This window comes from Urtica dioica, chromosome 4 (assembly GCF_054948205.1).
Source record: "Urtica dioica subsp. dioica isolate 48M chromosome 4, U.dioica_male_clone48M_v1_H2, whole genome shotgun sequence".
Classification (NCBI taxonomy): Eukaryota; Viridiplantae; Streptophyta; class Magnoliopsida; order Rosales; family Urticaceae; genus Urtica; species Urtica dioica.
In genome coordinates, this window is record NC_142759.1 from 44147696 (window position 1) to 44169449 (window position 21754).

Genomic DNA, 21754 nt, shown 5'->3' on the forward strand with positions numbered 1-21754 from the left:
GAGGCCATGGCCGGCTCTGACTCGGCCGTGGAGGCCATGGCCGGCCTTGGGGTGGCCGTGCGCCGGGAAAGGCTCGGGGAAGCCGCCATATGATGTCGTTGCCGTACCGGGCCGGGACGGACCGGTAACACATAGAGTTAGCACGAAGACTTATCAATCGACTCGTGGGCTCAGCACTCAAATAGAGGAGTCATGCGTAGAGTCGGCACGAGGACTTATTAGTCGACTCGTGGACTCAGGACTCAAATCGAGGAGTGACCTCAACTCGAGGAGTCACGCGTACAGTCGGCACGAGGACTTATTAGTCAAGTCATGGACTCAGTACTCAACTCGAGGAGTGACCTCAACTCGAGGAGTGATGAGTACAGTCAGCACGAGGACTTATCAGTCGACTCGTGTACTCAGGACTCAACTAGAGGAGTGACCTAAACTCGAGGAGTGATGCGTAGAGTCAGCACGAGGACTTATCAGTCGACTCGTGGACTCAGGACTCAACTAGAGGAGTGACCTCAACTCAAGGAGTAATGCGTAGAGTCGGCAAGAGGACTAATCAATCCACTCGTGGACTCAGGACTCAACTCGAGGAGTCATGCGTAGAGTCGGCAGGAAGACTTATCAGTCGATTCGTGGACTCAGGACTCAACTCGAGGTGTTGCTTCAACTCGAGGAGTCATGCGTAGAGTCGGCACGAGGACTTATTAGTCGACTCGTGGACTCAGGACTCAACTCGAGGAGTCATGCGTAGTGTCGGCACGAGGACTTATCAGTCGACTCGTGGACTCGCGACTCAACTCGAGGAGTCGCGCATAGAGTCGGCACTAGCACTTATTATTCGACTCGTGGACTTAGGACTCAACTCGAGGAGTGACCTCAACTCGAGGAGTCACGCGTAGAGTCGGCACAAGAACTTACCAGTCGACTCCTGGACTCAGGACTCAACTCGAGGAGTCACGCGTAGAGTCGGCACGAGGACTTATCAGTCGACTCAAGGACTTAGGACTCAACTCAAGGAGTGACCTTAACTCGAGTAGTCATGCGTAGAGTCAGCACAAGGAATTATTAGTCGACTCGTGGACTCAGGACTCAACTCGAGGAGTGACCTCAACTCGAGGAGTCATGCGTAGAGTCGGCACGAGGACTTATCAGTCCACTCGTGGACTCAGGACCCAACTCGAGGAGTGACCTCAACTAGAGGAGTCATGTGTAGAGTCGGCACGAGGACTTATCAGTTGACTCAAGGACTTAGGACTCAACTCGAGGAGTGACCTCAACTCGAGGAGTCATGCATAGAGTTAGCACGAAGACTTATCAATCGACTCGTGGGCTCAGCACTCAACTCGAGGAGTGACCTCAACTCGAGGAGTCACGCGTAGAGTCGGCACGAGGACTTATGAGTCGACTCATGGACTCAGGACTCAACTCGAGGAGTGACCTCAACTCGGGGACTCACGCGTAGAGTCGGCACGAGGACTTACCAGTCGACTCGTGGACTCAAGACTTAACTCGAGGAGTGACCTCAACTCGAGGAGTCATGCGTAGAGTCGGCACGAGGACTAATTAGTCGACTCGTGGACTCAGGACTCAAATCGAGGAGTGACCTCAACTCGAGGAGTCACGCGTACAGTCGGCACGAGGACTTATTAGTCAAGTCGTGGACTCAGTACTCAACTCGAGGAGTGACCTCAACTCGAGGAGTGATGAGTACAGTCAGCACGAGGACTTATCAGTCGACTCGTGGACTCAGGACTCAACTAGAGGAGTGACCTCAACTCGAGGAGTAATGCGTAGAGTCGGCAAGATGACTTATCAGTCCACTCGTGGACTCAGGACTCAACTCGAGGAGTCATGCGTAGAGTCGGCAGGAAGACTTATCAGTCGATTAGTGGACTCAGGACTCAACTCGAGGTGTGACATCAACTCGAGGAATCATGCGTAGAATCGGCACGAGGACTTATGAGTCGACCCATGGACTCAGGACTCAACTCGAGGAGTCATGCGTAGTGTCGGCACGAGGACTTATCAGTCGACTCGTGGACTCGGGACTCAACTCGAAGAGTCACGCATAGAGTCGGCACGAGCACTTATTAGTCGACTCGTGGACTTAGGACTCAACTCTAGGAGTGACCTCAACTCGAGGAGTCACGCGTAGAGTCGGCACAAGGAATTACCAGTCGACTCGTGGACTTAGGACTCAACTCGAGGAGTGACCTCACCTCGGGAAGTCACGCGTAGAGTCGGCACGAGGACTTACCAGTCGACTCGTGGACTCAGGACTCAACTCGAGGAGTGACCTCAACTCGAGGAGTCACGCGTACAGTCGGCACGAGGACTTATTAGTCGAGTCGTGGACTCAGGACTCAACTCGAGGAGTGACTTCAACTCGAGGAGTGATGCGTAGAGTCAGCACGAGGACTTATCAGTCGACTCGTGGACTCAGGAATCAACTAGAGGAGTGACTTCAACTCGAGGAGTAATGCGTAGAGTCGGTAAGAGGACTAATCAGTCCACTCGTGGACTCAGGACTCAACTCAAGGAGTCATGCGTAGAGTCTGCAGGAAGACTTATCAGTCGATTCGTGGACTCAGGACTCAACTCGAGGTGTGACTTCAACTCGAGGAGTCATGCGTAGAGTCAGCACGAGGAATTATGAGTCGACTCGTGGACTCAGGACTCAACTCGAGGAATCATGCATAGTGTCGGCACGAGGACTTATCAGTCGACACGTGGACTCGCGACTCAACTCGAGGAGTCACGCATAGAGTCGGCACGAGCACTTATTAGTCGACTCGTGGACTTAGGACTCAACTCGAGGAGTGACCTTAACTCGAGGAGTCACGCGTAGAGTCGGCACAAGGACTTACCAGTCGACTCGTGGACTCAGGACTCAACTCGACGAGTGACCTCAACTCGAGGAGTCACGCGTAGAGTCGGCACGAGGACTTATCAGTCGACTCAAGGACTTAGGACTCAACTCAAGGAGTGACCTTAACTCGAGTAGTCATGCGTAGAGTCGGCACAAGGACTTATTAGTCGACTCGTGGACTCAGGACTCAACTCGAGGAGTGACCTCAACTCGAGGAGTGACCTCAACTCGAGGAGTCATGCGTATAGTCGGCACGAGGACTTATCAGTCCACTCGTGGACTCAGGACCCAACTCGAGGAGAGACCTCAACTAGAGGAGTCATGCGTTGAGTCGGCACGAGGACTTATCAGTTGACTTAAGGACTCAGGACTCAACTCGAGGAGTCATGCATAGAGTCGGCACGAGGACTTATAAGTCGACTCGTGGACTCGAGACTCAACTCGAGGAGTGACCTCAACTCGAGGTGTCACGCGTAGAGTAAGCACGAGCACTTATTAGTCGAATCGTGGACTTAGGACTCAACTAGAGGAGTGACCTCAACTCGAGGAGGCACACGTAGAGTTGGCACAAGGACTTACCAGTCGACTCGTGGACTCAGGACTCAACTCGAGGAGTGACCTCAACTCGAGGAGTCACGCGTAGAGTCGGCACGAGGGCTTATCAGTCGACTCGTGGACTCAGGACTAAACTCGAGGTGTGACCTCAACTCGAGGAGTCACGCGTAGAGTCAGCACGAGGGCTTATCAGTCGACTCGTGGACTCATGACTCAACTCTAGGAGTGACCTTAACTCGAGGAGTCATGCGTAGAGTCGGCACGAGGACTTATTATTCGACTCGTGGACTCAGGATTCAACTCGTGGAGTGACCTCAACTCGAGGAGTCATGCGTAGAGTCGGCACGTGGACTTATCAGTCCAGTCGTGGACTCAGGACCCAACTCGAGGAATGACCTCAACTAGAGGACTCATCCGTAGAATCGGCTTGAGGACTTATCAGTCGACTCAAGGACTCAGGACTCAACTTGAGGATTGACCTCAACTCGAGGAGTCATGCGTAGAGTTAGCACGAAGACTTATCAGTCGACTCGTGGACGCAGCACTCAACTCGAGGAGACACGCGTAGAGTCGGCACGAGCACTTTTTAGTCGACTTGTGGACTTAGGACTCAACTCGAAGAGTCACTCGTAGAGTCGGAACGAGGACTAAACAGTCGACTCGTGGACTCAGGACTCACCCCGAGGAGTGACCTCAACTCGGGGAGTCACGCGTAGAGTCGGCACGAGGACTTATCAGTCCACTCGTAGACTCAGGACCCAACTCGAGGAGTGACCTCAACTAGAGGAGTCATGCATAGAGTCGGCACGAGGACTTATCAGTCGACTCGTGGACTCAGGACTCACCTCGAGGAGTGACCTCAACTCGGGGAGTCACGCGTAGAGTCGGCACGAGGACTTATCAGTCCACTCGTGGACTCAGGACCCAACTCGAGGAGTGACCTCAACTCGAGGAGTCATGCATAGAGTCGGCACGAGGAATTATAAGTCGACTCGTGGACTCGGGACTCAACTCGAAGAGTGACCTCAACTCGAGGAGTCACGCGTAGAGTCGGCACGAGGACTTATGAGTCGACTCGTGGACTCAGGACTCAACTCGAGGAGTGACCTCAACTCGGGGAGTCACGCGTAGAGTCGGCACGAGGACTTACCAGTCGACTCGTGGACTCAAGACTTAACTCGAGGAGTGACCTCAACTCGGGGAGTGATGCGTAGAGTCAGCACGAGGACTTATTAGTCGACTCGTGGACTCAGGACTCAACTAGAGGAGTGACCTCTACTCGAGGAGTAATGCGTAGAGTCGGCAAGAGGACTAATCAGTCCACTCGTGGACTCAGGACTCAACACGAGGAGTCATGCGTAGAGTCGGCAAGAAGACTTATCAGTCGATTCATGGACTCATGACTCAACTCGAGGTGTGACTTCAACTCGAGGAGTCATGCATAGAGTCGGCGCGAGGACTTATCAGTCGACTCGTGGACTCGCGCCTCAACTCGAGGAGTCACGCATAGAGTCGGCACGAGCACTTATTAATCGACTCTTGGACTTAGGACTCAACTCGAGGAGTGACCTTAACTCGAGGAGTCATGCGTAGAGTCGGCAGAAGGACTTACCAGTCGACTCGTGGACTCAGGACTCAACTCAAGGAGTGACCTCAACTAGAGGAGTCACGCGTAGAGTCGGCACGAGGACTTATCAGTCGATTCAAGGACTTAGGACTCAACTCAAGGAGTGACCTGAACTCGAGTAGTCATGCGTAGAGTCGGCACAAGGACTTATTAGTCGACTCTTGGACTCAGGACTCAACTCGAGGAGTCATGCGTAGAGTCGGCACGAGGACTTATCAGTCCACTCGTGGACTCAGGACCCAACTTGAGGAGTGACCTCAACTAGAGGAGTCATGCATAGAGTCGGCACGAGGACTTATCAGTTGACTCAAGGACTCAGGACTCAACTCGAGGAGTGACCTTAACTCGAGGAGTCATGCATAGAGTCGGCACGAGGACTTATAAGTCGACTCGTGGACTCGAGACTCAACTCGAGGAATGACCTCAACTCGAGGTGTCACGCGTAGAGTCGGCACGAGTACTTATTAGTCGAATCGTGGACTTAGGACTCAACTCGAGGAGTGACCTCAACTCGAGGAGGCACACGTAGAGTAGGCACAAGGACTTACCAGTCGACTCGTGGACTCAGGACTCAACTTGAGGAGTGACCTCAACTCGAGGAGTCACGCGTAGAGCCGGCACGAGGGCTTATCAGTCGACTCGTGGACTCATGACTAAACTCGAGGAGTGACCTCAACTCGAGGAGTCATGCGTAGAGTTAGCACGAAGACTTATCAGTCGAGTCGTGGACGCAGCACTCAACTCGAGGAGTGACCTCAACTCGAGGAGTCACGCGTAGAGTCGGCACGAGCACTTTTTAGTCGACTCGTGGACTTAGGACTCAACTCGAAGAGTCACTCGTAGAGTCGGCACGAGGACTAAACAATCGACTCGTGGACTCAGGACTCACCCCGAGGAGTGACCTCAACTCGGAGAGTCACGCGTAGAGTCGGCACGAGGACTTATCAGTCCACTCATGGACTCAGGACCCAACTCGAGGAGTGACCTCAACTAGAGGAGTCATGCGTAGAGTCGGCACGAGGACTTATCAGTCGACTCGTGGACTCAGGACTCACCTCGAGGAGTGACCTTAACTCGGGGAGTCACGCGTAGAGTCGGCACGAGGACTTATCAGTCCACTCGTGGACTCAGGACCCAACTCGAGGAGTGACCTCAACTCGAGGAGTCATGCATAGAGTCGGCACGAGGACTTATAAGTCGACTCGTGGACTCGGGACTCAACTCCAGGAGTGACCTCAACTCGAGGAGTCACGCGTAGAGTCGGCACGAGGACTTATGAGTCGACTCGTGGACTCAGGACTCAACTCGAGGAGTGACCTCAACTCGGGGAGACACACGTAGAGCCGGCACGAGGACTTACCTGTCGAGTCGTGGACTCAAGACTTAACTCGAGGAGTGACCTCAACTCGAGGAGTCATGCGTAGATTCGGCACGAGGACTTATTAGTCGACTCGTGGACTCAGGACTCAACTCGAGGAGTGACTTCAACTCGAGGAGTCACGCGTACAGTCGGCACGAGGACTTATTAGTCGAGTCGTGGACTCAGGACTGAACTCGAGGAGTGACCTCAACTCGGGGAGTGATGCGTAGAGTCAGCACGAGGACTTATCAGTGGACTCGTGGACTCAGGACTCAACTAGAGGAGTGACCTCAACTCGAGGAGTTATGCGTAGAGTCGGCAAGAGGACTAATCAGTCCACTCGTGGACTCAGGACTCAACACGAGGAGTCATGCGTAGAGTCGGCAGGAAGACTTATCAGTCGATTTATGGACTCATGACTCAACACGAGGTGTGACTTCAACTCGAGGAGTCATGCATAGAGTCGGCACGAGGACTTATCAGTCGCCTCGTGGACTCACGCCTCAACTCGAGGAGTCACGCATAGAGTCGGCACGAGCACTTATTAGTCGACTCGTGGACTTAGGACTCAACTCAAGGAGTGACCTTAACTCGAGGAGTCACGCGTAGAGTCGGCACAAGGACTTACCAGGCGACTCGTGGACTCAAGACTCAACTCGAGGAGTGACCTCAACTCGAGGAGTCACGCGTAGAGTCGGCACGAGGACTTATCAGTCGATTCAAGGACTTAGGACTCACCTCAAGGAGTGACCTGAACTCGAGTAGTCATGCGTAGAGTCGGCACAAGGACTTATTAGTCGACTCGTGGACTCAGGACTCAACTCGAGGAATCATGCGTAGAGTCGGCACGAGGACTTATCAGTCCACTCGTGGACTCAGGACCCAACTCGAGGAGTGACCTCAACTAGAGGAGTCATGCGTAGAGTCGGCACGAGGACTTATCAGTTGACTCAAGGACTCAGGACTCAACTCGAGGAGTGACCTCAACTCGAGGAGTCATGCATAGAGTCGGCACGAGGACTTATAAGTCGACTCGTGGACTCGAGACTCAACTCGAGGAGTGACCTCAATTCGAGGTGTCACGCGTAGAGTCGGCACGAGCACTTATTAGTCGAATCGTGGACTTAGGACTCAACTCGAGGAATGACCTCAACTCGAGGAGGCACACGTAGAGTAGGCACAAGGACTTACCAGTCGACTCGTGGACTCAGGACTCAACTCGAGGAGTGACCTCAACTCGAGGAGTCACGCGTAGAGCCGGCACAAGGGCTTATCAGTCGACTCGTGGACTCAGGACTAAACTCGAGGAGTGACCTCAACTCGAGGAGTCATGGATAGAGTTAGCACGAAGACTTATCAGTCGAGTCGTGGACGCAGCACTAACTCGAGGAGTGACCTCAACTCGAGGAGTCACGCGTATAGTCGGCACGAGCAATTTTTAGTCGACTCGTGGACTTAGGACTCAACTCGAAGAGTCACTCGTAGAGTCGGCACGAGGACTAAGCAGTCGACTCGTGGACTCAGGATTCACCCCGAGGAGTGACCTCAACTCGGAGAGTCACGCGTAGAGTCGGCACGAGGACTTATCAGTCCACTCGTGGACTCAGGACCCAACTCGAGGAGTGACCTCCACTAGAGGAGTCATGCGTAGAGTCTGCACGAGGACTTATCAGTCGACTCGTGGACTCAGGACTCACCTCGAGGAGTGACCTTAACTCGGGGAGTCACGCGTAGAGTCGGCACGAGGACTTATCAGTCCACTCGTGGACTCATTACCTAACTCGAGGAGTGACCTCAACTCGAGGAGTCATGCATAGAGTCGGCACGAGGACTTATAAGTCGACTCGTGGACTCGGGACTCAACTCAAGGAGTGACCTCAACTCGAGGAGTCACGCGTAGAGTCGGCACGAGGACTTATGAGTCGACTCGTGGACTCAGGACTCAACTCGAGGAGTGACCTCAACTCGGGGAGTCACGCGTAGAGTCGGCACGAGGACTTACCAGTCGACTCGTGGACTCAAGACTTAACTCGAGGAGTGACCTCAACTCGAGGAGTCATGCGTAGAGTCGGCACGAGGACTTATTAGTCAACTCGTGGACTCAGGACTTAACTCGAGGAGTGACTTCAACTCGAGGAGTAACGCGTACAGTCGGCACGAGGACTTATTAGTCAAGTCGTGGACTCAGGACTCAACGCGGGGAGTGACCTCAACTCGGGGAGTGATGCGTAGAGTCAGCACGAAGACTTATCAGTCGACTCGTGGACTCAGGACTCAACTAGAGGAGTGACCTCAACTAGAGGAGTAATGCGTAGAGTCGGCAAGAGGACTAATCAGTCCACTCGTGGACTCAGGACTCAACACGAGGAGTCATGCGTAGAGTCAGCAGGAAGACTTATCAGTCGATTCATGGACTCAGGACTCAACTCGAGGTGTGACTTCAACTCGAGGAGTCATGCATAGAGTCGGCACGAGGACTTATCAGTCGACTCGTGGACTCGTGACTCAACTCGAGGAGTCACGCATAGAGTCGACACGAGCACTTATTAGTCGACTCGTGGACTTAGGACTCAACTCGAGGAGTGACCTTAACTCGAGGAGTCACGCATAGAGTCGGCACAAGGACTTACCAGGCGACTCGTGGACTCAGGACTCAACTCGAGGAGTGACCTCAACTCGAGGAGTCACGCGTAGAGTCGGCACGAGGACTTATCAGTCGATTCAAGGACTTAGGACTCAACTCAAGGAGTGACCTGAACTCGAGTAGTCATGCGTAGAATCGGCACAAGGACTTATTAGTCGACTCGTGGACTCAGGACTCAACTCGAGGAGTCATGCGTAGAGTCGGCACGAGGACTTATCAGTCCACTCGTGGACTCAGGACCCAACTCGAGGAGTGACCTCAACTAGAGGAGTCATGCGTAGAGTCGGCACGAGGACTTATCAGTTGACTCAAGGACTCAGGACTCTACTCGAGGAGTGACCTCAACTCGAGGAGTCATGCATAGAGTCGGCACGAGGACTTATAAGTCGACTCGTGGACTCGAGACTCAACTCGAGGAGTGACCTCAATTCGAGGTGTCACGCGTAGAGTCGGCACGAGCACTTATTAGTCGAATCGTGGACTTAGGACTCAACTCGAGGAGTGACCTCAACTCGAGGAGGCACACGTAGAGTAGGCACAAGGACTTACCAGTCGACTCGTGGACTCAGGACTCAACTCGAGGAGTGACCTCAACTCGAGGAGTCACGCGTAGAGCCGGCACGAGGGCTTATCAGTCGACTCGTGGACTCAGGACTAAACTCGAGGAGTGACCTCAACTCGAGGAGTCATGCGTAGAGTTAGCACGAAGACTTATCAGTCGAGTCGTGGACGCAGCACTCAACTCGAGGAGTGACCTCAACTCGAGGAGTCACGCGTAGAGTCGGCACGAGCACTTTTTAGTCGACTCGTGGACTTAGGACTCAACTCGAAGAGTCACTCGTAGAGTCGGCACGAGGACTAAACAGTCGACTCGTGGACTCAGGACTCACCCGGAGGAGTGACCTCAACTCGGAGAGTCACGCGTAGAGTCGGCACGAGGACTTATCAGTCCACTCGTGGACTCAGGACCCAACTCGAGGAGTGACCTCAACTAGAGGAGTCATGTGTAGAGTCGGCACGAGGACTTATAAGTCGACTCGTGGACTCAGGACTCACTTCGAGGAGTGACCTTAACTCGGGGAGTCACGCGTAGAGTCGGCACGAGGACTTATCAGTCCACTCGTGGACTCAGGACCCAACTCGAGGAGTGACCTCAACTCGAGGAGTCATGCATAGAGTCGGCACGAGGAGTTATAAGTCGACTCGTGGACTCGGGACTCAACTCGAGGAGTGACCTCAACTCGAGGAGTCACGCGTAGAGTCGGCACGAGGACTTATGAGTCGACTCGTGGACTCAGGACTCAACTCGAGGAGTGACCTCAACTCGGGGAGTCACGCGTAGAGTCGGAACGAGGACTTACCAGTCGACTCGTGGACTCAAGACTTAACTCGAGGAGTGACCTCAACTCGAGGAGTCATGCGTAGAGTCGGCACGAGGACTTATTAGTCGACTCGTGGACTCAGGACTCAACTCGAGGAGTGACTTCAACTCGAGGAGTGACGCGTACAGTCGGCACGAGGACTTATTAGTCGAGTCGTGGACTCAGGACTCAACTCGGGGAGTGACCTCAACTAGGGGAGTGATGCGTAAAGTCAGCACGAGGACTTATCAGTCGACTCGTGGACTCAGGACTCAACTAGAGGAGTGACCTCAACTAGAGGAGTAATGCGTAGAGTCGGCAGGAATACTTATCAGTCGATTCATGGACTCAGGACTCAACTCCAGGTGTGACTTCAACTCGAGGAGTCATGCATAGAGTCGGCACGAGGACTTATCAGTCGACTCGTGGACTCGCGACTCAACTCGAGGAGTCACGCATAGAGTCGGCACGAGCACTTATTAGTCGACTCGTGGACTTAGGACTCAACTCGAGGAGTGACCTTAACTCGAGGAGTCACGCGTAGAGTCGGCACAAGGACTTACCAGTCGACTCGTGGACTCAGGACTCAACTCGAGGAGTGACCTCAACTCGAGGAGTCACGCGTAGAGTCGGCACGAGGACTTATCAGTCGATTCAAGGACTTAGGACTCAACTCAAGGAGTGAGCTTAACTCGAGTAGTCATGCGTAGAGTCGGCACAAGGACTTATTAGTCGACTCGTGGACTCAGGACTCAACTCGAGGAGTGAACTCAACTCGAGGAGTCATGCGTAGAGTCGGCACGAGGACTTATCAGTCCACTCGTGGACTCAGGACCCAACTCGAGGAGTGACCTCAACTAGAGGAGTCATGCGTAGAGTCGGCACGAGGACTTATCAGTTGACTCAAGGACTCAGGACTCAACTCGAGGAGTCATGCATAGAGTCGGCACGAGGACTTATAAGTCGACTCGTGGACTCGAGACTCAACTCGAGGAGTGACCTCAACTCGAGGTGTCACGCGTAGAGTCGGCACGAGCACTTATTAGTCGAATCGTGGACTTAGGACTCAACTCGAGGAGTGACCTCAACTCGAGGAGGCACTCGTAGAGTCGGCACAAGGACTTACCTGTCGACTCGTGGACTCAGGACTCAACTCGAGGAGTGACCTCAACTCGAGGAGTCACGCGTAGAGTCGGCACGAGGGCTTATCAGTCGACTCGTGGACTCAGGACTAAACTCGAGGAGGGACCTCAACTCGAGGAGTCACGCGTAGAGTCAGGACGAGGGCTTATCAGTCGACTCGTGGACTCAGGACTTAACTCTAGGAGTGACCTTAACTCGAGGAGTCATGCGTAGAGTCGGCATGAGGACTTATTAGTCGACTCGTGGACTCACGATTCAACTCGTGGAGTGACCTCAACTCGAGGAGTAATGCGTAGAGTAGGCAAGAGGACTAATCAATCCACTCGTGGACTCAGGACTCAACTCAAGGAGTCATGCGTAGAGTCGGCAGGAAGACTTATCAGTCGATTCGTGGACTCCGGACTCAACTCGAGGTGTGACTTCAACTCGAGGAGTCATGCGTAGAGTCGGCACGAGGAATTATGAGTCGACTCGTGGACTCAGGACTCAACTCGAGGAGTCATGCGTAGTGTCGGCACGAGGACTTATCAGTCGACTCGTGGACTCGCGACTCAACTCGAGGAGTCACGCATAGAGTCGGCACGAGCACTTATTAGTCGACTCGTGGACTTAGGACTCAACTCGAGGAGTGACCTTAACTCGAGGAGTCACGCGTAGAGTCGGCACAAGGACTTACCAGTCGACTCGTGGACTCAGGACTCAACTCGAGGAGTGACCTCAACTCGACGAGTCACGCGTAGAGTCGGCACGAGGACTTATCAGTCGACTCAAGGACTTAGGACTCAACTCAAGGAGTGACCTTAACTGGAGTAGTCATGCGTAGAGTCGGCACAAGGACTTATTAGTCGACTCGTGGACTTAGGACTCAACTCGAGGAGTGACCTCAACTCGAGGAGTTATGCGTAGAGTCGGCACGAGGACTTATCTGTCCACTCGTGGACTCAGGACCCAACTCGAGGAGTGACATCAACTAGAGGAGTCATGCGTAGAGTCGGCACGAGGACTTATCTGTTGACTCAAGGACTCAGGACTCAACTCGAGGAGTGACCTCAACTCGAGGAGTCATGCATAGAGTCGGCACGAGGACTTATAAGTCGACTCGTGGACTCGAGACTCAACTCGAGGAGTGACCTCAACTCGAGGTGTCACGCGTAGAGTCGGCACGAGCACTTATTAGTCGAATCGTGGACTTATGACTCAACTCGAGGAGTGACCTCAACTCGAGGAGGCACACGTAGAGTCGGCACAAGGACTTACCAGTCGACTCGTGGACTCAGGACTCAACTCGAGGAGTGACCTCAACTCGAGGAGTCACGCGCAGAGTCGGCACGAGGGCTTATCAGTCGACTCGTGGACTCAGGACTAAACTCGAGGAGTGACCTCAACTCGAGGAGTCACGCGTAGAGTCAGCAAGAGGGCTTATCAGTTGAGTCGTGGACTCAGGACTCAACTCGAGGAGTGACCTCAACTCGAGGAGTCATGCATAGAGTCGGCACGAGGACTTATAAGTCGACTCGTGGACTCGAGACTCAACTCGAGGAGTGACCTCAACTCGAGGTGTCACGCGTAGAGTCGGCACGAGCACTTATTAGTCGAATCGTGGACTTAGGACTCAACTCGAGGAGTGACCTCAACTCGAGGAGGCACACGTAGAGTAGGCACAAGGACTTACCAGTCGACTCGTGGACTCAGGACTCAACTCGAGGAGTGACCTCAACTCGAGGAGTCACGCGCAGAGTCGGCACGAGGGCTTATCAGTCGACTCGTGGACTCAGGACTAAACTCGAGGAGTGACCTCAACTCGAGGAGTCATGCGTAGAGTTAGCACGAAGACTTATCAGTCGAGTCGTGGACGCAGCACTCAACTCGAGGAGTGACCTCAACTCGAGGAGTCACGCGTAGAGTCGGCACGAGCACTTTTTAGTCGACTCGTGGACTTAGGACTCAACTCGAAGAGTTACTCGTAGAGTCGGCACGAGGACTAAACAGTCGACTCGTGGACTCAGGACTCACCCCGAGGAGTGACCTCAACTCGGAGAGTCACGCGTAGAGTCGGCACGAGGACTTATCAGTCCACTCGTGGACTCAGGACCCAACTCGAGGAGTGACCTCAACTAGAGGAGTCATGTGTAGAGTCGGCACGAGGACTTATAAGTCGACTCGTGGACTCAGGACTCACTTCGAGGAGTGACCTTAACTCGGGGAGTCACGCGTAGAGTCGGCACGAGGACTTATCAGTCCACTCGTGGACTCAGGACCCAACTCGAGGAGTGACCTCAACTCGAGGAGTCATGCATAGAGTCGGCACGAGGACTTATAAGTCGACTCGTGGACTCGGGACTCAACTCGAGGAGTCACGCGTAGAGTCGGCACGAGGACTTATGAGTCGACTCGTGGACGCAGGACTCAACTCGAGGAGTGACCTCAACTCGAGGAGTCACACGCAGAGTCGGCACGAGGGCTTATCAGTCGACTCGTGGACTCAGGACTAAACTCGAGGAGTGACCTCAACTCGAGGAGTCACGCGTAGAGTCAGCAAGAGGGCTTATCAGTCGAGTCGTGGACTCAGGACTCAACTCTAGGAGTGACCTTAACTCGAGGAGTCATGCGTAGAGTCGGCACGAGGACTTATTAGTCGACTCGTGGACTCAGGATTCAACTCGTGGAGTGACCTCAACTAGATGAGTCATGCGTAGAGTCGGCACGTGGACTTATCAGTCCACTCGTGGACTCAGGACCCAGCTCGAGGAATGACCTCAACTAGAGGACTCATCCGTAGAGTCGGCACGAGGACTTATCAGTCGACTCAAGGACTCAGGACTCAACTTGAGGATTGACCTCAACTCGAGGAGTCATGCGTAGAGTTAGCACGAAGACTTATCAGTCGACTCGTGGACTCAGCACTCAACTCGAGGAGTGACCTCAACTCGAGGAGTCACGCGTAGAGTCGGCACGAGCACTTTTTAGTCGACTCGTGGACTTAGGACTCAACTCGAAGAGTCACTCGTAGAGTCGGCACGAGGACTAAACAGTCGACTCATGGACTCAGGACTCACCTCGAGCAGTGACCTCAACTCGGGGAGTCACGCGTAGAGTCGGCACGAGGACTTATCAGTCCACTCGTGGACTCAGGACCCAACTCGAGGAGTGACCTCAACTAGAGGAGTCATGTGTAGAGTCGGCACGAGGACTTATCAGTCGACTAGTGGACTCAGGACTCACCTCGAGGGGTGACCTCAACTCGGGGAGTCACGCGTAGAGTCGGCACGAGGACTTATCAGTCCACTCGTGGACTCAGGACCCAACTCGAGGAGTGACCTCAACTCAAGGAGTCATGCATAGAGTCGGCACGAGGACTTATAAGTCGACTCGTGGACTCGGGACTCAACTCGAGGAGTGACCTCAACTCGAGGAGTCACGCGTAGAGTCGGCACGAGGACTTATGAGTCGACTCGTGGACGCAGGACTCAAATCGAGGAGTGACCTCAACTCGGGGAGTCACGCGTAGAGTCGGCACGGGGACTTACCAGTCGACTCGTGGACTCAAGACTTAACTCGACGAGTGACCTCAACTCGAGGAGTGATGAGTACAGTCAGCGCGAGGACTTATCAGTCGACTCGTGGAATCAGGACTCAACTAGAGGAGTGACCTCAACTCGAGGAGTAATGCGTAGAGTCGGCAAGAGGACTTATCAGTCCACTCGTTAACTCAGGACTCAACTCGAGGAGTCATGCGTAGAGTTAGCACGAAGACTTATCAGTCGAGTCGTGGACGCAGCACTCAACTCGAGGAGTGACCTCAACTCGAGGAGTCACGCGTAGAGTCGGCACGAGCACTTTTTAGTCGACTCGTGGACTTAGGACTCAACTCAAAGAGTCACTCGTAGAGTCGGCACGAGGAGTAAACAGTCGACTCGTGGACTCAGGACTCACCCCGAGGAGTGACCTCAACTCGGAGAGTCACGCGTAGAGTCGGCACGAGGACTTATCAGTCCACTCGTGGACTCAGGACCCAACTCGAGGAGTGACCTCAACTAGAGGAGTCATGTGTAGAGTCGGCACGAGGACTTATAAGTCGACTCGTGGACTCAGGACTCACTTCGAGGAGTGACCTTAACTCGGGGAGTCACGCGTAGAGTCGGCACGAGGACTTATCAGTCCACTCGTGGACTCAGGACCCAACTCGAGGAGTGACCTCAACTCGAGGAGTCATGCATAGAGTCGGCACGAGGACTTATAAGTCGACTCGTGGACTCGGGACTCAACTCGAGGAGTGACCTCAACTCGAGGAGTCACGCGTAGAGTCGGCACGAGGACTTATGAGTCGACTCGTGGACGCAGGACTCAACTCGAGGAGTGACCTCAACTCGAGGAGTCACACGCAGAGTCGGCACGAGGGCTTATCAGTCGACTCGTGGACTCAGGACTAAACTCGAGGAGTGACCTCAACTCGAGGAGTCACGCGTAGAGTCAGCAAGAGGGCTTATCAGTCGAGTCGTGGACTCAGGACTCAACTCTAGGAGTGACCTTAACTCGAGGAGTCATGCGTAGAGTCGGCACGAGGACTTATTAGTCGACTCGTGGACTCAGGATTCAACTCGTGGAGTGACCTCAACTAGAGGAGTCATGCGTAGAGTCGGCACGTGGACTTATCAGTCCACTCGTGGACTCAGGACCCAGCTCGAGGAATGACCTCAACTAGAGGACTCATCCGTAGAGTCGGCACGAGGACTTATCAGTCGACTCAAGGACTCAGGACTCAACTTGAGGATTGACCTCAACTCGAGGAGTCATGCGTAGAGTTAGCACGAAGACTTATCAGTCGACTCGTGGACTCAGCACTCAACTCGAGGAGTGACCTCAACTCGAGGAGTCACGCGTAGAGTCGGCACGAGCACTTTTTAGTCGACTCGTGGACTCAGGACCCAACTCGAGGAGTGACCTCAACTCGAGGAGTCATGCATAGAGTCGGCACGAGGACTTATAAGTCGACTCGTGGACTCGGGACTCAACTCGAGGAGTGACCTCAACTCGAGGAGTCACGCGTAGAGTCGGCACGAGGACTTATGAGTCGACTCGTGGACTCAGGACTCAACTCGAGGAGTGACCTCAACTCGGGGAGTCACGCGTAGAGTCGGAACGAGGACTTACCAGTCGACTCGTGGACTCAAGACTTAACTCGAGGAGTGACCTCAACTCGAGGAGTCATGCGTAGAGTCGGCACGAGGACTTATTAGTCGACTCGTGGACTCAGGACTCAACTCGAGGAGTGACTTCAACTCGAGGAGTCACGCGTACAGTCGGCACGAGGACTTATTAGTCGAGTCGTGGACTCAGGACTCAACTCGGGGAGTGACCTCAACTCGGGGAGTGATGCGTAAAGTCAGCACGAGGACTTATCAGTCGACTCGTGGACTCAGGACTCAACTAGAGGAGTGACCTCAACTAGAGGAGTAATGCGTAGAGTCGGCAGGAAGACTTATGAGTCGATTCATGGACTCAAGACTCAACTCGAGGTGTGACTTCAATTCGAGGAGTCATGCATAGAGTCGGCACGAGGACTTATCAGTCGACTCGTGGACTCGCGACTCAACTCGAGGAGTCACGCATAGAGTCGGCACGAGCACTTATTAGTCGACTCGTGGACTTAGGACTCAACTCGAGGAGTGACCTTAACTCGAGGAGTCACGCGTAGAGTCGGCACAAGGACTTACCAGTCGACTCGTGGACTCAGGACTCAACTCGAGGAGTGACCTCAACTCGAGGAGTCACGCGTAGAGTCGGCACGAGGACTTATCAGTCGATTCAAGGACTTAGGACTCAACTCAAGGAGTGACCTTAACTCGAGTAGTCATGCGTAGAGTCGGCACAAGGACTTATTAGTCGACTCGTGGACTCAGGACTCAACTCGAGGAGTGAACTCAACTCGAGGAGTCATGCGTAGAGTCGGCACGAGGACTTATCAGTCCACTCGTGGACTCAGGACCCAACTCGAGGAGTGACCTCAACTAGAGGAGTCATGCGTAGAGTCGGCACGAGGACTTATCAGTTGACTCAAGGACTCAGGACTCAACTCGAGGAGTCATGCATAGAGTCGGCACGAGGACTTATAAGTCGACTCGTGGACTCGAGACTAAACTCGAGGAGGGACCTCAACTCGAGTAATCATGCGTAGAGTCGGCACAAGGACTTATTAGTCGACTCGTGGACTTAGGACTCAACTCGAGGAGTGACCTCAACTCGAGGAGTTATGCGTAGAGTCGGCACGAGGACTTATCAGTCCACTCGTGGACTCAGGACCCAACTCGAGGAGTGACATCAACTAGAGGAGTCATGCGTAGAGTCGGCACGAGGACTTATCTTTTGACTCAAGGACTCAGGACTCAACTCGAGGAGTGACCTCAACTCGAGGAGTCATGCATAGAGTCGGCACGAGGACTTATAAGTCGACTCGTTGACTCGAGACTCAACTCGAGGAGTGACCTCAACTCGAGGTGTCACGCGTAGAGTCGGCACGAGCACTTATTAGTCGAATCGTGGACTTATGACTCAACTCGAGGAGTGACCTCAACTCGAGGAGGCACACGTAGAGTCGGCACAAGGACTTACCAGTCGACTCGTGGACTCAGGACTCAACTCGAGGAGTGACCTCAACTCGAGGAGTCACGCGCAGAGTCGGCACGAGGGCTTATCAGTCGACTCGTGGACTCAGGACTAAACTCGAGGAGTGACCTCAACTCGAGGAGTCACGCGTAGAGTCAGCAAGAGGGCTTATCAGTCGAGTCGTGGACTCAGGACTCAACTCTAGGAGTGACCTTAACTCGAGGAGTCATGCGTAGAGTCGGCACGAGGACTTATTAGTCGACTCGTGGACTCAGGATTCAACTCGTGGAGTGACCTCAACTAGAGGAGTCATGTGTAGAGTCGGCACGTGGACTTATCAGTCCACTCGTGGACTCAGGACCCAGCTCGAGGAATGACCTCAACTAGAGGACTCATCCGTAGAGTCGGCACGAGGACTTATCAGTCGACTCAAGGACTCAGGACTCAACTTGAGGATTGACCTCAACTCGAGGAGTCATGCGTAGAGTTAGCACGAAGACTTATCAGTCGACTCGTGGACTCAGCACTCAACTCGAGGAGTGACCTCAACTCGAGGAGTCACGCGTAGAGTCGGCACGAGCACTTTTTAGTCGACTCGTGGACTTAGGACTCAACTCGAAGAGTCACTCGTAGAGTCGGCACGAGGACTAAACAGTCGACTCATGGACTCAGGACTCACCTCGAGTAGTGACCTCAACTCGGGGAGTCACGCGTAGAGTCGGCACGAGGACTTATCAGTCCACTCGTGGACTCAGGACCCAACTCGAGGAGTGACCTCAACTAGAGAAGTCATGTGTAGAGTCGGCACGAGGACTTATCAGTCGACTAGTGGACTCAGGACTCACCTCGAGGGGTGACCTCAACTCGGGGAGTCACGCGTAGAGTCGGCACGAGGACTTATCAGTCCACTCGTGGACTCAGGACCCAACTCGAGGAGTGACCTCAACTCAAGGAGTCATGCATAGAGTCGGCACGAGGACTTATAAGTCGACTCGTGGACTCGGGACTCAACTCGAGGAGTGACCTCAACTCGAGGAGTCACGCGTAGAGTCGGCACGAGGACTTATGAGTCGACTCGTGGACGCAGGACTCAACTCGAGGAGTGACCTCAACTCGGGGAGTCACGCGTAGAGTCGGCACGGGGTCTTACCAGTCGACTCGTGGACTCAGGACTCAACTCGACGAGTGACCTCAACTCGAGGAGTGATGAGTACAGTCAGCACGAGGACTTATCAGTCGACTCGTGGAATCAGGACTCAACTAGAGGAGTGACCTCAACTCGAGGAGTAATGCGTAGAGTCGGCAAGAGGACTTATCAGTCCACTCGTTAACTCAGGACTCAACTCGAGGAGTCATGCGTAGAGTCGGCAGGAAAACTTATCAGTCGATTCGTGGACTCAGGACTCAACTCGAGGTGTGACTTCAACTCGAGGAGTCATGCGTAGAATCGGCACGAGGACTTATGAGTCGACTCGTGGACTCAGGACTCAACTCGAGGAGTCATGCGTAGTGTCGGCACGAGGACTTTTCAGTCGACTCGTGGACTCGGGACTCAACTCGAGGAGTCACGCATAGAGTCGGCACGAGCACTTATTAGTCGACTCGTGGACTTAGGACTCAACTCGAGGAGTGACCTCAACTCGAGGAGTCACGCGTAGAGTCGGCACAAGGACTTACCAGTCGACTCGTGGACTTAGGACTCAACACGAGGAGTGACCTCAACTCGAGGAGTCACGCGTAAAGTCGGCACGAAGACTTATCAGTCGACTCAAGGACTTAGGACTCAACTCAAGGAGTGACCTTAACTCGAGGAGTCATGGATAGAGTCGGCACGAGGACTTATCAGTTGACTCAAGGACTCAGGACTCAACTCGAGGAGTGATCTCAACTCGAGGAGTCATGCATAGAGTCGGCACGAGGACTTATAAGTCGACTCGTGGACTCGGTACTCAACTCGAGGAGTGAACTCAACTCGAGGAGTCACGTGTAATGTCGGCACGAGGACTTATGAGGCGACTCGTGGACTCAGGACTCAACTCGAGGAGTGACCTCAACTCGGGGAGTCACGCGTAGAGTCGGCACGAGGACTTACCAGTCGACTCGTGGACTCAAGACTCAACTCGAGGAGTGACCTGAACTCGAGGAGTCATTCGTAGAGTCGGCACGAGGACTTATTAGTTGTCTCGTGGACTCAGGACTCAACTCGAGGAGTGACCTCAACTCGAGGAGTGATGCGTAGAGTCAGCACGAGGACTTATCAGTCGACTCGTGGACTCAGGACTCAACTAGAGGAGTGACCTCAACTCGAGGAGTAATGCGTAGAGTCGGCAAGAGGACTAATCAGTCCACTCGTGGACTCAGGACTCAACTCGAGGAGTCATGCGTAGAGTCAGCAGGAAGACTTATCAGTCGATTCATGGACTCAGGACTCAACTCGAGGTGTGACTTCAACTCGAGGAGTCATGCATAGAGTCGGCACAAGGACTTATGAGTCGACTCGTGGAGTCAGGACTCAACTCGAGGAGTGGCCTCAACTCGAGGAGTCATGTGTAGAGTCGGCACGAGGACTTATTAGTCGACTCGTGGACTTAGGACTCAACTCGAGGAGTGACCTCAACTCGAGGAGTCACGCGTACAGTCGGCACGAGGACTTGTTAGTCGAGTCGTGGACTCAGGACTCAACTTGAGGACTGACCTCAACTCGAGGAGTGATGAGTACAGTCAGCATGAGGACTTATCAGTCGACTCGTGGACTCAGGACTCAACTAGAGGAGTGACCTCAACTCGAGGAGTAATGCGTAGAGTCGGCAAGATGACTTATCAGTCCACTCATGGATTCAGGACTCAACTCGAGGAGTCATGCGTAGAGTCGGCAAGAAGACTTATCAGTCGATTCGTGAACTAAGGACTCAACTCGAAGTGTGACTTCAACTCGAGGAGTCATGCGTAGAATCAGCACAAGGACTTATGAGTCGACTCGTGGACTCAGGACTCAACTCGAGGAGTCATGTGTAGTGTCGGCACGAGGACTTATCAGTCGACTCGTGGACTCGGGACTCAACTCGAGGAGTCACGCATAGAGTCGGCACGAGCACTTATTAGTCGACTCGTGGACTTAGGACTCAACTCGAGGAGTGACCTCAACTCGAGGAGTCACGCGTAGAGTCGGCACAAGGACTTACCAGTCGACTTGTAGACTTAGGACTCAACACGAGGAGTGACCTCAACTCGAGGAGTCACGCATAGAGTCGGCACGAGGACTTATCAGTCGACTCAAGGACTTATCAGTCGACTCAAGGACTTAGGACTCAACTCAAGGAGTGACCTTAACTCGAGGAGTCATGCTATGAGTCGGCACGAGGACTTATCAGTTGACTCAAGGACTCAGGACTCAACTCGAGGAGTGACCTCAACTCGAGGAGTCATGTATAGAGTCGGCACGAGGACTTATAAGTCGACTCGTGGACTCGGGACTTAACTCGAGGAGTGACCTCAACTCGAGGAGTCACGCGTAGAGTCGGCACAAGGACTTATGAGTCCACTCGTGGACTCAGGACTCAACTCGAGGAGTGACCTCAACTCGGGGAGTCACGCGTAG